This window comes from Camellia sinensis, unplaced genomic scaffold (genome assembly GCF_055761805.1).
Source record: "Camellia sinensis isolate YWXY unplaced genomic scaffold, ASM5576180v1 Unanchor1, whole genome shotgun sequence".
NCBI classification, from domain to species: Eukaryota; Viridiplantae; Streptophyta; class Magnoliopsida; order Ericales; family Theaceae; genus Camellia; species Camellia sinensis.
In genome coordinates, this window is record NW_028128987.1 from 16,746,567 (window position 1) to 16,761,945 (window position 15,379).

Here is a 15,379-nt window from a genome sequence, read left to right on the forward strand (position 1 = left end):
ATATACGGCAGGAGAGCACAATAAAATGCATTTTTATAGATAGAGAAAGTGACAGAGATGCATGTGTTGAAAGCAACATCGTCCCGAACAAAACATTTTGTTCAAAAAGTGATTATAAATTGTCAAATAATTTTTTTTTAAAAAATAATTTAAAAAAATAATTTTCAAATTAATCTTAAGTTGAATAATTTATTTTATAGGTTTAATTTTGATAATTTAAATCATTTATTTTATAGCATCTCTGTGTATATTATTCACATAAAAAATTAAGTTAAGTCGATAATAATAATTTATTTAATTTTTTGTGTTTGTCACAAAAAAACAAATAGTTCTATTTTTAAAAGTCATTCTTTTTTTTTAGATATAAATATGATAAATTAAATTAACTTAATTTTTTTTAAAAAAATAAATAGTCTATTTTTTATTTATTTTTATTTTTTTTAGTGTTTGTTGTAATAATTCTTCTTGTGTAGAGGTTATGTCTTTCCTTTGTGACAGTTTTTTCTCTCCTATATGGAGATTATGATTCTTTCTCTTATAGAAGTTTGTTATCTCTTTATGTGATCTTTTGTTATCGTTGTATTAGATTAATCTAATTTTATTTATTTATTTTGTAATAAAGATTTTTTTTCTCAATAAAAAAATAAAAATTGATAAAATAAATTATTTAAATTATGTAAAAAAATCGATAAAATAAATGATGAAGGGAAGGGGGGCGTCTGCGCTGTATGGGCGTGGCTTCTTGTGTGATAGCGACAGACCGTTAAGGTTCAATCATTCATTGGTCTACTGCACATCATATTTTATTTTAGGGTAACTTATATATATCTTTTTCGAGATTTAGTTAAATTATAAATACTTTTTGAAATTTAAGAAATTATAGATATTCCGTTGAGATTTATATTTTCATAACAAATTGTCCTTTAATTTGTTATGTAAATATAACCTTCATAGGGTATCTGTAATTTCTCAAACCTTAGGAGTATCTGTAATTTAGCTAAATTTTAAGGGAATATATGTAATTTGCCTTTTATTTTAATACACATTTAAAAAAAATATATATATATAGATAGATAAAGGCCCAAACGAAGAAATTACACAGAAAGACTAGATCAACCACAAGTTGCACAAGGGAAGAGGAACTTTCTTCATCCAAACAACAAAGCCCATCAAGATCAACCGCCATCTTTGCAAGACAATGAGCACCGAATTATCTTGACGCTTGACGTGCTCGCATAAAGGACAAAGGAGCTTTCTCCATCCAAACCACAACCTTATTAAGATCAACCGCCATCTTTACAAGACAATGAACACCGAATTACCTTGGCGCTTGACATACTCCACTAGCTGACCAACCACCATCCTTGCAAGACAGTACACATTGTAAGCAGGTTTAGGGGAAATGTTATGATGTGTACTCTACTATAAAATATGTAATTTTATTACAAAATTTTGTAATATTAATTACAAAATACATAATCTTGTCATAAATTGAGAAAATAAAAATTATTCGTATTTTTCCCCCCAAAACAGAAAACTAAATTATATAAAATAAAATCGTGAAGATAGAACAATCTTATTTTGAATTTTTAAAAAAAACAAACACAAGACTGGAAAATAGATTACAACATTAGAACATATTATAAGATGGATTTATATGGACATATAAAAATAATATAGAAGAATAAATTAAATATAAAAATTTGAAGAATAAAAGATAAGAGATGCAAATTGAAACCTGTGGTATACATAGTTGTCTAAAAATAGATTCATCGCCTCACCAAGAAGATAAAAAAAAAAAAAAAATGGGTGTAAAAACCATCTTCGACTTTATTATTTCAAAACACCATCTCTATTTTCTATCTCAAAAAACCTTTCAAAAACATCCTACTAAGTTAGAGAGGGAAGGCTTCTATTTATACAAGTAAGAAAGTCCCTAACCATGAAGGCTATTAGAGTCAGAGTTACAAAGGTTAAAAACTCATAGCCACTAATATGGTCATCAACTCCATCATCAAAAGATGAAAGTTACAATAGTCTAAACCTCCCGTGTGCTTAATATGTATAAATAAATATGTATATAATAGTATTTGAATAATTCAAACAAATGGTCACAAAATGGATACGGATGTTGGGTTACAATCCGATCCAAACTCAATCTTAAACACATGCACAACCTAAGTCCAACACAGCATAGCTCAGCTCAACCTCAAGTCTAGGTTCAGATCTAGGTCCAAGTCCAAGACCAAACCCAGCATATTGTAGACACCCCATTTTTTACCGTCCTCAAGACTTGGACGTCACCGTTTGAACACTCGGTGATCATCCTTGTTTGTGTTCGTCTTGAGTTCCCGGAGGCCTTGGCTGCGCGCCTTGCCTTCGAATCTCTTAACTTCTCTGTTTTGTGCTTGGTTGCGGACTAAGAGCTTGTGGATGTGTTCTTGAGGGAAGGGGATGGCCTGTCGACCAAGCCTCCTGCCCACCGGCCACCTTGCTTTTCAATCGGCCAAATGTGATGTCCGGCTGGTCAGTTTGACTGTCGGTCGGCCACTTTGATGGTCGGTCGGCCAAGTATGGTTTTCAACAGATATCTCTGTAGCCAGCTGGCACAACTGTCATTCTAGGCCATACCCCAGCCCATACCTGGACGTGGGTGTTCTGAGGAGCTGTCAAGCTCTCTCAAAGGAGAGGAGAACAAAAAAAAAGAAAAAAGGAGATATACAACTTGGAGCAAAAAAAATCTCTCTTTCTCTCTACATTTTTTGCCTCTCTCTCTAAGGTTTAGGGCTTGTTTGTGCTCAAAAGTGCATTTTCTTTGCACTTTTGCACACAAACACCTAGTTCTCTACTCCCTTTATTGAGCTGAGGTCCTTGGAGGTGATTTTTGGGGTGATTTGAAGCCTTTTTTGGTCCAAAAGTTGCTGATTTGCTGCTGTGCTTCAAGGGTGAGCTTTTTACCTCTTTTAAGACTTGTTTTCATAGCTTATTTTTGCCATACTTTCAATTGTTTTTGAGCTTAACATATAACATAAAAAAGTCTTGTTTTTATTTGCCCTAAATAGTTTCTTAAGGGTGTTTCAAGCTTTGGGGTTGTTTGACCCCTCTTAAGGCTTGTTTGGCCATTGTTTTGTGCCATTTCGGTTGAGCTCCGGGACCATTGTGTTTGGGCCTCCTCACCCCTGAAATCTTGATGGATTTCAGTGATGAGGGTGGTGCCTTGAGGTCCTAAGAAGGAGAGGGCCACCCCCTCTCCTTGTTGTCCTTGAAAAGGGCTATTTTTGCCTCTTGAGGGAGCATCTAGTTTAAGTGTGTGTTGACCATGCCTTGACTGATATTTATGCTTATTTTGCCATGAAATAGCATTGTGTTGAGTTGGTTTTGGTACGCCATGCTTGCTTAGAATACATGCCTTGTAATGCCATGATTTGCCTCAATACATGCATAGCATTTAGACTACCATGCTCATATGTTTTGGCTAAGCTTTGTGAAGCTTACATGCATGTTTTGATGTGCTAAGGGATTGTTTTAGGTCATTTGAGTCATTCATGTCTTGCTTTGTATAGCTACCATGCAATCCCTCTTGAATGCCTTAAGCTTTGGCTTCTCTAGCATGCCATCCTTGCTTTGTTTCAGTGGTTTGGAATCACTTGGTATGTTATTTCAGACCTCATGATGTGCTTATATGCTTGGATTTTCCATCCCTTTCATGCTTTGAAGAGTTGATGGCTTATGTTCCATGTTTAGGCCTTTGTTGATGCATATTTGTGTGTGTGTTTTCATGCCTTTGTTGCATCATTTTGGCCACTGATTTGGGCCTATTTGAGAGCTGCCCATTTTGGTTTAAGACCATTCCCACATGTCGTTGCATGCTCATCCATCTTGCATGCTTGTTAGTTTGCACAACTTGCATGCTTGCATATTTACATTGCTTGTTCACATGCTCATATTGCATGCTTAGCTTCCATGCCTAGGTTGCATAACATTAAGCATGCATGCTTTGCCTCTTGAATTGAGTATGATAGAGGTTGAGTTCATTGTGTGTTTGTGTGCATTATATTTGACATTGAAATGCACAACTTGGTTTCTTGGGCCATCACGCATTGAAATGCGCGATTGGTGGTCCGAGAATCGAGCACCATACCCCTTTGAGTCATGAATATGATAAGGGGTGTGATTGGTGCATACATTGCTTGAAATGCATTGCCATGCTATGTTTTGCCCTCTGCTGCTGTCAAAAACAGATTCTGCAGGAAGATTTGGCCGGCCGGCCATATGCAGTGCCGACTGGCCATCCATAAGCAGCCGATGGATTAATTTGTGGCCGGTGACCATTCTCCATGACCGGTGACCAATTCCCTCAGCCGGTGGTGTTCCACAACATTCAGGGAATAAACCCTAAGATTTGTGCAGTCTACAGAGAAGCATAACAGTTAAAGCAGAGGCAGCTTGTGCATGACAGTGACTTTCGAGCAGAATCGAGTATGCATCACATCGGACCCTCTTCCCGAGGCTGTTTATTGCTTAAATTAGATTAATTAATTTGCTTAATTAATTAGGTGGTCTGTAATATTTAATTAGCTTGTTAGTTAGTTAAATTATACTATTCTTTCGGTCCCTCCGAGTGAGGGCTAACTTGTAATAAGTGTGGGGGTGCGTGTGTGCATGTTTTCCAACCCCCACTTCTTTCTCCCTTTTACTTACCTGCTTTTGATGGTTAGTATTAGGGCATATTTAAATTAGCATACCTTATGTTATGCATGCGTGCATCCATACATTTGTCCTATATGCACCGGGCTCGGTACATCATACTAACTGCATTGTATTTCAATTCCAAGTTGAATACGTGTTAGTTGTAGCATCATCATATGTCATCCATAGATTAGCCGAGCCTATTGTAGCTGCATCTTGCATGTGTTGCATTAGCCATCTTAACATGAACTAGGATCATGCATATGGTTACTAACTAGTTTCTGTTTTGGCTTGGAGTACTCGGTGAGCATTTATGTTTTAGCATCCTTGCATGTGTGTGAGTGTTGCCATGACAGCATGCTTACCATGAGGTTACTTTCTTATGTGATATAACTGCTTGAATGCCTGTGGGTGAAGGTTGAATTACCTAAATTGGAATAATGTATTAAAACTGTGAGTTTTAAGCCACTAGATAGTGGCAAAACCATCTTTTCTAAAGCCCACTTGAGGGTGGCAAAACTTGCATTTTAGCCTACTTGCGAGTAGCAAACCACTTTCAAAACGAACATGCAATGTTTTGTTCCAATTTAGGCGATTTGGTCTATACTTGTTTGCTGTGCGCATAACATAGTAAATCTAGGCTAATAACCGGAATAAGAACACATAACGTTTTCAAAAACGGATATCACGGTTAGTAGAGGCCGATCTTCGGATCGGGCGAGAGGGGGTGCTCATAGCTGACCTTCCCCAATCGTACCCAAGCTCCCGAGCCGAGGCAACTTTGGTGATGACGGACACGTGGCCTTTGGCACCGAGTCAGGGTTTCCTAAATTCCCCCATAAAAAATATTTAGGTGGCGACTCTGTATCTGGCAAAGCAGTCCATGTTTGGCACTTCTTTCAAAATCTGTTTTTCTCAAAACAATTTGCCGGATTTGGACTCTTTGGTTCAGATTTAGAACCGTGACTATTTGAGAGTCCGAACTGTAGTGAACCCAATATGAACAGAACGGGACTCGTCCTCCCGGGGCGTTCGGGGACGTCTACACATATGCATAAATACAAGCACATGCTTAGGTCCAGTCCAAACTAAGACTAAGTCAAAATCTAAGCCCAAGCCCAATTTCTATTAATGTCCACTTTATGAGACAATTTCTCATTCACAACTCAATAGTTTCGACTCATTATTTTTAAATTGTAATCTTCTCACATAAGAGAATACAACCCCACTTGGATCCACCTTAATTGGAGGTTGGATACCACTTTAATCTCGAATTAAAGTTGCCGAAAAATCATTATTTTCCAACAATTTTCACATGAATAAAATTGGCTAAATAAAGAAAGAACGAGAGACAATAAAGACTCAGAGAGAGAGAGAGAGCACATAGAATAACCCTACATCAGATAAGGTAGCTTTTGGCCTTGAATCTTTCATAGTGAAAGCCTATTGGATTTACTGGCTAACCAATAAGCGTGATGTCTTGAACTGTTCTACCGTTTGTGTAAATTAAGACAATAGACCTCACACATGAGTCATTCTAACCATCGTTCTGTTCTCACTGTTGTGCCCAGTTTGTCCTTGGAACACTTGCCTGGTTCAGTGAGTGTTTTTAAAGAATTTGGCCTTGTTAATTATTAAAGAAACGGCCCCACTTCGCATTATCTCGCTATACCATGTTTGACTCATGAACACATGCAGGTCATTAAAAGTATCAGCTTAACCTTCCACTCCACAAGGTATCATTGTGTAAAGGAATAAGTAGGAGGAATTACCTCCACAGTGACTCAACCGTTACACACAATTAGGTTGTCCTTTTGAACCTAGATCTTAGGATCTTCAGTCAACTAGGTTGGATTTTTCATTCCAATAACATTATGACAAAAGGCCTCAGCCACATTCCCCTCAAGGACTTCTTACTAACCCTTGATTTAATCTTTTGGTTAATGGATCTATAATATTGTCCTTAAACTGTACATAGTTTATAGTGACAACACATCAGAGTAGTTGTCATATAGAATTATGTCTTTGACGAAAATGTCTAGACCTTTCATTATACTTATTAATCTATGCCCTACCAATACTAATCAACTGTAGTAGAGCATACACATTGTTGGCACAGATTTCGACCTTCGTCGAATATCTTTAGTGAAATGGCAGAGCTATTTAGCTCTTCCTAGTTGCTTTATTTAAAGCATTAAACTTTATTCCATCATTGATATCATGATAGGCGGTTGTAACTCCAATAGAGAAAATAGATCCACTAATGGATTCATAGTCTTTATATCAAATATACAGTAGGCGCCTTTGTACCCTTCTAGTACAATTGGATATCAAGAGTTATGCAACCTATAATCTCGTCTGCATCGTAAATACCTTAGTATCCGCACAAATGCCTTCTAAAGATAGGCATTATGATTACTCATGTATCTATCTAGCCTGCTTACAGAGTAGGCTATATCTGGCCGTATAAAACTCATCAGAGACGACTTCCTAAGATCTGAGAATATTCTATTTTTCTTAATCAAACGGAGACTAAAGTCTATTGAAGTTCTTGATACATTTGTATCTGACTTATACTTCTCAAGACTCTTATCAAAATAGCGAGACTGAGAAAGTACACTACCAACAAATATTCAGGAAAACTTAATTATTAGATATACATTTAGAAGACCTATGTCAAACTTAGAGTTTAACATCCACTTGGTAGTATTGAACATCTTCTAATAACTACCAACAATGAGTATGTCACCAACATACATACACAAAATGACATATATTATTGTCAGTGTCTTTGACATACACACATTTGTCAATAACTGTTTATTTAAAGCCTACTTGACAATATTATGTTGTCAAATTTCTCATGCTATTGTTTCGGAACTTGTTTCAAATCATATAATGATTTTCTAAGCTTATAGACTTTTCTCGTCCTAGAACCGATAAACCCTTCATGTTGTTCCACGTAGATTTATTAAACTAAATCATACATTTGTATCTGACTTATACTTCTCAAGACTCTTATCAAAATAACGAGACTGAGAAAGTACACTACCAACAAATATTCAGGAAAACTTAATTATTAGATATACATTTACAAGACCTATGTCAAACTTAGAGTTTAACATCCACTTGGTAGTATTGAACATCTTCTAATAACTAGAAACAATGAGTATGTCACCAACATATATACACAAAATGACATATATTATTGTTAGTGTCTTTGACATACACATTTGTCAATAACTATTTATTTAAAGCCTACTTGACAATATTATGTTGTCAAATTTCTCATGCTATTGTTTCGAAACTTGTTTCAAATCATATAATGATTTTCCAAGCTTATAGACTTTTCTCGTCCTAGAACCGATAAACCCTTCATGTTGTTCCACGTAGATTTATTAAACTAAATCTTCATATAGGAAAGCTATCTAAACATCTATCTTGATGTATCTCCAGACTTCGCACAATTGCTAAAGTAATACAGGCATTCTCTTTGCCAGCAAACTTTGATAAAAAGCCTATCCCGTTGGTTTTCGTTCAATTGTATCCCAAGGCTTACTACCTATCCCTAGGTAGGATTTTGCAAGATAAAGTTAAATTTAATAATTTCTTTCTGGAGAAATCACAGCTTTAAATAAGCTTCGAGCCTTATTCGCCACCATATAGGTTTAAGAAGTTTTTAAACAAAGGACTTTCAAGTCCTAGCCTTTCTTTTACTTCTTCTAGGCTTATCTTTTATCTAATGAAACCGCTTCCTCAATTTCATGATAGTATTCTCATGTAAATCTGGATATCAGATTCGTTGAAGAGAAAACCGATATGCACTACTATATTGTGCATAACCATTGAACACAAAGTCAACGGATTTTTAGGCCTATCCTAACCCTCTTGGGTTCATACAACTTTTGCATGACACCTCTACATTTGTAGTATTTATATGAAGGCTTTCAGTCTTTTCAAAAATTCCTACAAGGTCTTTACACAACACCTTGTGTCACAATGATTATGAGGCTCTCAAAATCATATCATAGAAAACATATTCCAAGACCGTCATCAACAGAATTAGGTCTTTCCCGAATTCAAGGCACCAAACAAGTCACTTTGAAGTCAATAGACTTACTATTAGAAATCACAAACCAAGTGATCAATAGTCTACTATTCGGAACTCCATAACATGGCCAATAGTCTTATCACTAGGAATCACTAATTTCTCAACATGTGGTTAGTTTCCACTACTAGGAATCACAATATTTTGACTTATGATCAGTAATCACTTCACTACTAAGAATCACAATGTCTTAACATAAGATCAGTAGACTCTTTCATTACTAGGAATTATCATGTCTTAACATGTGATTAGTAATTTGTTCACTACTAGGAACCACAATCTCATAACTGTATAGCTAGTGGTCTAACAACTCCTAAGAGCCACTAGTTTCCTTTCTTTGTGATCAATGATCTTGCACTTACCAGGAGCCACCAATTTAAGGATATATTCAGAATTATAAAAATTCAAGAAATATATTGACTCACCCTAATGGGTTGTCTCATCTTTACTTTTTAGCAAAGTCATATAGCAATCATATGTGCTATAATTGACACAATGATAACATATTAATTGTCTCTGATTAACAACTAAAAAGTCAGTCACCTTAGATAGCGTAACTGTTTTATTTTATTTTTACAGAACTTTACATTGTTAATTCATAAATATTATCATGCAATCTTATGATTTTCTCTAATCACACTTGATCTCTCTTAATTTTCCTTTAAGAACCTCGTAAGGCTTACGGTTGTCAGTTGGAGCAATATCTTTTGTTGTTATCTCTTCAAGCCATTTTTGAAAAATACAACAAAATTTCAACTATTCTGTTTCTCCAGAAAACAAATTAACACTAGGAAATTCCAAAATATTGAAAATTAATTCAAAAATTAATCTCACCACTAACTCCATAAATCTAACAAGGTTAAGAAATTTTTCAAGAAAACTAGAGGGGTCACAACGGTCCCACTTAAAACCCAATTAACCTTAGTGCTCGTTTGACAATGACTTTTTTAGTTAGCTTTTTGGTTTTTTTGACTTTTTTAGCCGAAGACTTTTTTGATTATTTGGTATTCTTGTTTGGCTTTTTTGTCTTTTTAGCTTTGGAATGGCAATTTTTTTTTGTCTTTTTGTGTTTTTTTGACTCTTTCTTTTTTTTTTGTCCTTTTGTGATTTTTTAGCCTCAACTCAAACACCAAACGACTCTTTAGACAAAACTTTCAAGAGCTTGTTGACTCATTGTCAATGGAAAACAAATTCAGAATTATGCTTCTATGGGATAAATCAGGTTTTTAAAAAAAAAAAGCAATTTCCAGGAAAATAAAAATTGCTACCAAAATTATACAACTCGTAAAGTTAACCGGTACTTCTAAAACTGAGCCCATTATTTATGAATAAAAATCAGAAATAGTTTAGTTAATGCTAAAATTTGGTTTCTTTTCCCAAAACCAAAAAGCTTCGGAAATAGCTAGATTATAACCAAAGACTTTCTCAAAAATTGATTTTTTAACACTTTAAGAATAAATAGATTAAACCCAAAGATTTCATCAAACCACAAATGTTTGCAACCCATGAAAAATCAAATCCATTTCAGTTTCCATTTTTGAATACAAATTAGAAATACTCTTTAGCCAAAGCTAAAGTTTGGTTTCTATTATAGAAAATTAAAACACTTTAAGAATGATAAAATTAATCCCAAAGATTTTCTCTAAACCCGAAGGTTTATAATCTCATTTTTCCTTTTCCTTAACTAAGGTGAAAGTATTACAAACTACAAATGAAAATGCAACTGTTACAATTATAACTTGTCCAAATATGTAAAAAACGGAGTTCATGGTTGCATTTAGAATAGTCTGTTTTAGCTAAGAATGCATTCCTCTACCTTTCTAAGGGTCAAATCGTAACTTCATAAACTTCTAGGGGATAAATTGCAAAAACCACAAACTCCAAGGGTCAAACTACAAACCAAAATGTAAATACCAAAAATTTTGAGGGCCATAACACAATTTTAGAACAATTTTGGGGTCCAAATGAAATTATCCTAAAATCCAAGGACCAAAAAGCAATTTCTAAAAAATTTTGTTGACATTGTAACCCATGTGTCACTAACGTGGCTGCTAACTAGGCAGCTACATGGCGCCAACTGTGCACTAACATCATCTCTATGTAATAATAATGTCTTTGTGTCATACTTAGGTCAGTATCATTTGGAAAAATGCATAGTAGCCTCCAAAGGAGATGATGAATAAAGTTTTGACACTGAACTTTTCGGTAGACGTGTGGGTTCATTCGAACTCTGTTTGAGACAATTTTTTATATCGTCCGAAAGCTCTCAACAAAATAAATCTTTTAAAATTCTCAAAACATAAAATATAACCTTTTGATTTTTTTAGAATTTAATTAATCAAAAAATAACGCAATTTACAAACTTCCAATATAACATATGGAATAAATCTAAAATAAAACTAAACTTTAAAACTGACTATTAAATTCACAAATACTTCCAATTCTTCCATCTATGCTTAGGTTAGGGTCTTGTTCAAAACCATTTAGCAGCCCAAAACTATTAGTTTCAATTTGTTTGGTTCATTTGTATTATATATCCTCTTTTCGCGTTTAGGTAAACCTGTAGAGAAAACAAGCTACCAAAAAAATAAAAATAAAAAATAACAAACAAATCAAATAAATTAGTAAGAATCTTAAGAAATATAATCATTATTTTATTTTATCAACTCTTAGGAACTCAAGCACTAACAACCAAATAACTCATGCAATAACAACCAATTAAGACAAAATAAATTGAATGAATAAATTATTAGAAATGAACAACTCAAAATAATCCAATAACTCTAGGCAATTAAATTAATTTCAATTCTAAGAGTTATTAGAATACATTAAAATAAAACCTAAATTGTTTTATCAAAACGTATTTATAAAAATCTATTTTAAGATTGTTGGCATTTTTTTCCCAAAAATAGAAAACTAAATTATATAAAATAAAATCGTGAAGATAAAATAATCTTATTTTTAATTATTAAAGAAAACACTAGACTGGAAAATAGATTACAACATTAGAACATATTATAAGATGGATTCACATGGATATACAAAAAGGGGGATTTGGTCAAAGCCCCCCTTATAATAAAACTTTAATGCATTAAGGGCAAGTACAAAAAGTTTTCCTTGAAAAGTCAAACACATACCAATATTATCAAAATATTAAATTTTAAAATAATATAACTTTTGATGTAAATGTTGGTTTTTAATAAAATTAGTATTTTTAAAATTCTCTCATCAAGATCTGTCAAATAAGATCCATGTTGACTATGAAATTCTTAAATAAAAAAAATTATTATTGTTGAAATTGATGTAAACAATAACAACAACATAATACTCTGTTTAACAGATACTCTGTTTGACAGTAACATATTACTCTGGTTTACAGTAACATGTTACTCTGGCAATATTGTCCAAGAAAAAAAAAAAGATATTTTACATTATCCTTACTCAATTATGTGTTTTCTCCTTAGGGAGTTTATGAAGCAAAATAAATTGAGCTGTCATTTTTACCAAATAAGGGTCCAATGGAGGGGTTTTGGCTAAATTTCTCAACAAAAATATATATATATACAAGAAATAGATTAAATTTAAAAATTTGAAGAACAAAAGATAAGAGATGTAAACCAAAACCTGTAGTATATATAGTTTCTTTAAAACAGATTCGCCACCTCGCCAATGGGTGTTGGAGGAACGCCGGCGTCTGTTTTCCAATATACGATGGTCAAAACCAACTAATGCAAAAGCACTTTCTGAATAGTTTCAGTAAATTTGACAATGACAGCACCCTCTCATTAACAAGAACTAAAGAAGGGGCTAATAGAAAAAGATAAGAAAAATTTATTCGGTGTAAAAACCATCTCCAATTTTATTATCTCAAAACACCATCTCCATTTTCCATCTTAAAAAACCTCTCTAAAACATCCTACTAAGTTGGAGGGGATAGACTTCTATTTATGTAAGTAGGGGAGTCCCTATCCATGAAGGCTATCATTATTAGGGCCATCAAAAGCCATTAACCAAGGTCATCAACTCTAGCCATTAGAGCTAGAGTTGCAAAAGTTAAAAACTCATGGCCACTAATATGGTCATCAACTCTATTATCAAAAGATGAGAGTTACAATAGTTTAAACCTCTCATGTGCTTAATATCTACAAATAAATATGTATATAATGATATTTGAATAATTCAAACAGATGGGTCGCAAAATGAATACGGATGTTGGGCCGATCCAAGCCCAATCTCAAACACATGCACAATCTAAGCCCAATATAGCACAGCTCAGCCTAAGCTCAATACTAGGTCCAAGTCCAAATTCAAGACCAAACCCAACACATGCACAAGCACAAACCTAAGCCCAGTCTAAACCAAGGCTAAGTCAAAATTTAAGTCCAAACCCAATTTCTATTAATACTCATTTTATGAGACATTTTCTTATTCACAATTCAATGGTTTCGGCTCATTATTTTTCTATTGTAATCTTCTCACTTAAGATAATACAGCCTCACTTGGACCCACCTCAACCGGCAGATGGGTCCTACTTTAATCTTGAATTAAAATTACTGAAAAATCATTTTTTTCCAACAAAAATATTGTAACAAAGGCACAAACTTTTGCAACATCAACTACAAAATTTTGGACATTTTTTACGCCAATTTATGGTAAGATTACGTATTTTGTAATTAATATTACAAAATTTCATGATAAAGTTATACATTTTTGTGGTAGGGCACACACCATATAATTTCCCATAGTTTAGATATATTTTCGAATAAAAATAAAATATTTGAATATCAATTTTTGAATAAAAGTCAATTGTTCAATCAAAAGTCTTGTTCAATTATAGATATCTTGAGCATTTGCATTTTGTTTGAAGTTAATATCCGAAGGGACAAATAATATATACCCTCTGCCAACAAAATTGAACTCCAATGTTATAATGATTATCTCATACATGTATTAAAAATTGAATAAATTACATTATTCTCCCTTAAATTCTAAAAAAATATAGTTAATCTCATAAATTTGTCATAATTATGCTCATATCTTTTAATAAAATTAAAGCGATAAAAATTAAAACAGATAATGGGTAGATATTGAAATAAATAAACATAAATATACATTTTACTTAAAAAAAGGAAAAGAAAAGATAACAATATCATATTTTTAGCCATACAACTAACAAATTATTGATAAAAATGACCTAATTAAGTATAGTATGGATTAAAACTCTCAAAAAAGACTGATATAATTACACTAAAAATATAAAACTAACTGTATTTTTTTTCAAAACTCAAGAAAACTAAATGTAACTTACTCTTAAAAATTATATATAAATTAAAATAAATCTTAGGGCGTGTATTTAGAGGTCATCAATTTAAATTTTAACATATATATATATATATATATATATATTCACATAAATGTAATTATTTAGGGGAAGACTTCTCTTCAATGTGTTGTTGGGGCCACCGTGAGCTCACAACAGAGCTTACATTGATAATCCAAACTATTTAATGTGTAAAGTTCATTGAGATCAGATCACATTGTGATTTGATCAAGTGGTTATCGATTTTCGATCAACGTGATATTTTTGTAGGGATGAAGTACTTTAAAATAAATTATTGATACAAACGTGATCTGATCAAGTGGCTATTCATATCCGATTAACGTAATATTTTGCAAGGATGAAGTACTCGATGAGTTCTACACATTGAACGGTTCGGATCATTGATGCAGGCTTCGTAGTGGTCCCACGGAAGCCCAAAAGTACCTTCTAGTTAAAAAATCTAATTGGAGAGAAACCTTTCCTAATTATTTATATTATTTTTATAATCATTGCTAGTAAAAAAAGATAATTATATTATGTTTAAAAAAATGAATGTCATAAACATTAGCTAGTTACCAATTATTAACAAAGGATTTGGGGGGTGCAATTAGGAATGGCAATGGATAACCTATCTAGTGGATACCCATGGAGACTCAACCTGAATACATTGGTTTTTTCCTTGTTTTTGCCCATTGGTTGGGTAGGTGGTATTGTTTAAATCCCCATCAGGGATGGGTATCTACCCATTTCCTCATATGTTTTGACCTTGCGAATCTTTTTCTTATGTATAACTTCAATCTGTAAAAGTCTTCGGTGACCTTGGGACGCCTAGTCTCAGCCTCTCCATCGTTATCAATTTCGACATGATCAAATTTTTTGTAAGCCTTCTCCCCCTCTTCTCCCTTTTCCTTTTCCTTTTCCTTTTCTTCCTCTCCATCTTCGCTATTATCCTCTCCACCTCCATCTCCTCCCTCTAGCCATTGCTCTTCCACTATTGTCTCTGCCGCTGTGGCTTCATCATCACCACCACCATAAGCTGCCTTGCCATCTACTTCTTCTTCTCCACCACTACCATTGTCAGGAAGCTGTAATGGCAGCTGCACGACATTAGTAGCAGTGATTTCTCCATTGTTTTTCTTCTTCACTCCATTCCTGTCTCTGTCTCTGTCTCTCTCTCTTTCTCTTTACAGTTGGGCTATACGTATGCATTCCTGTATATATATATATATATATTCGAAATGTTTTGATTTGAAGGCAAAATT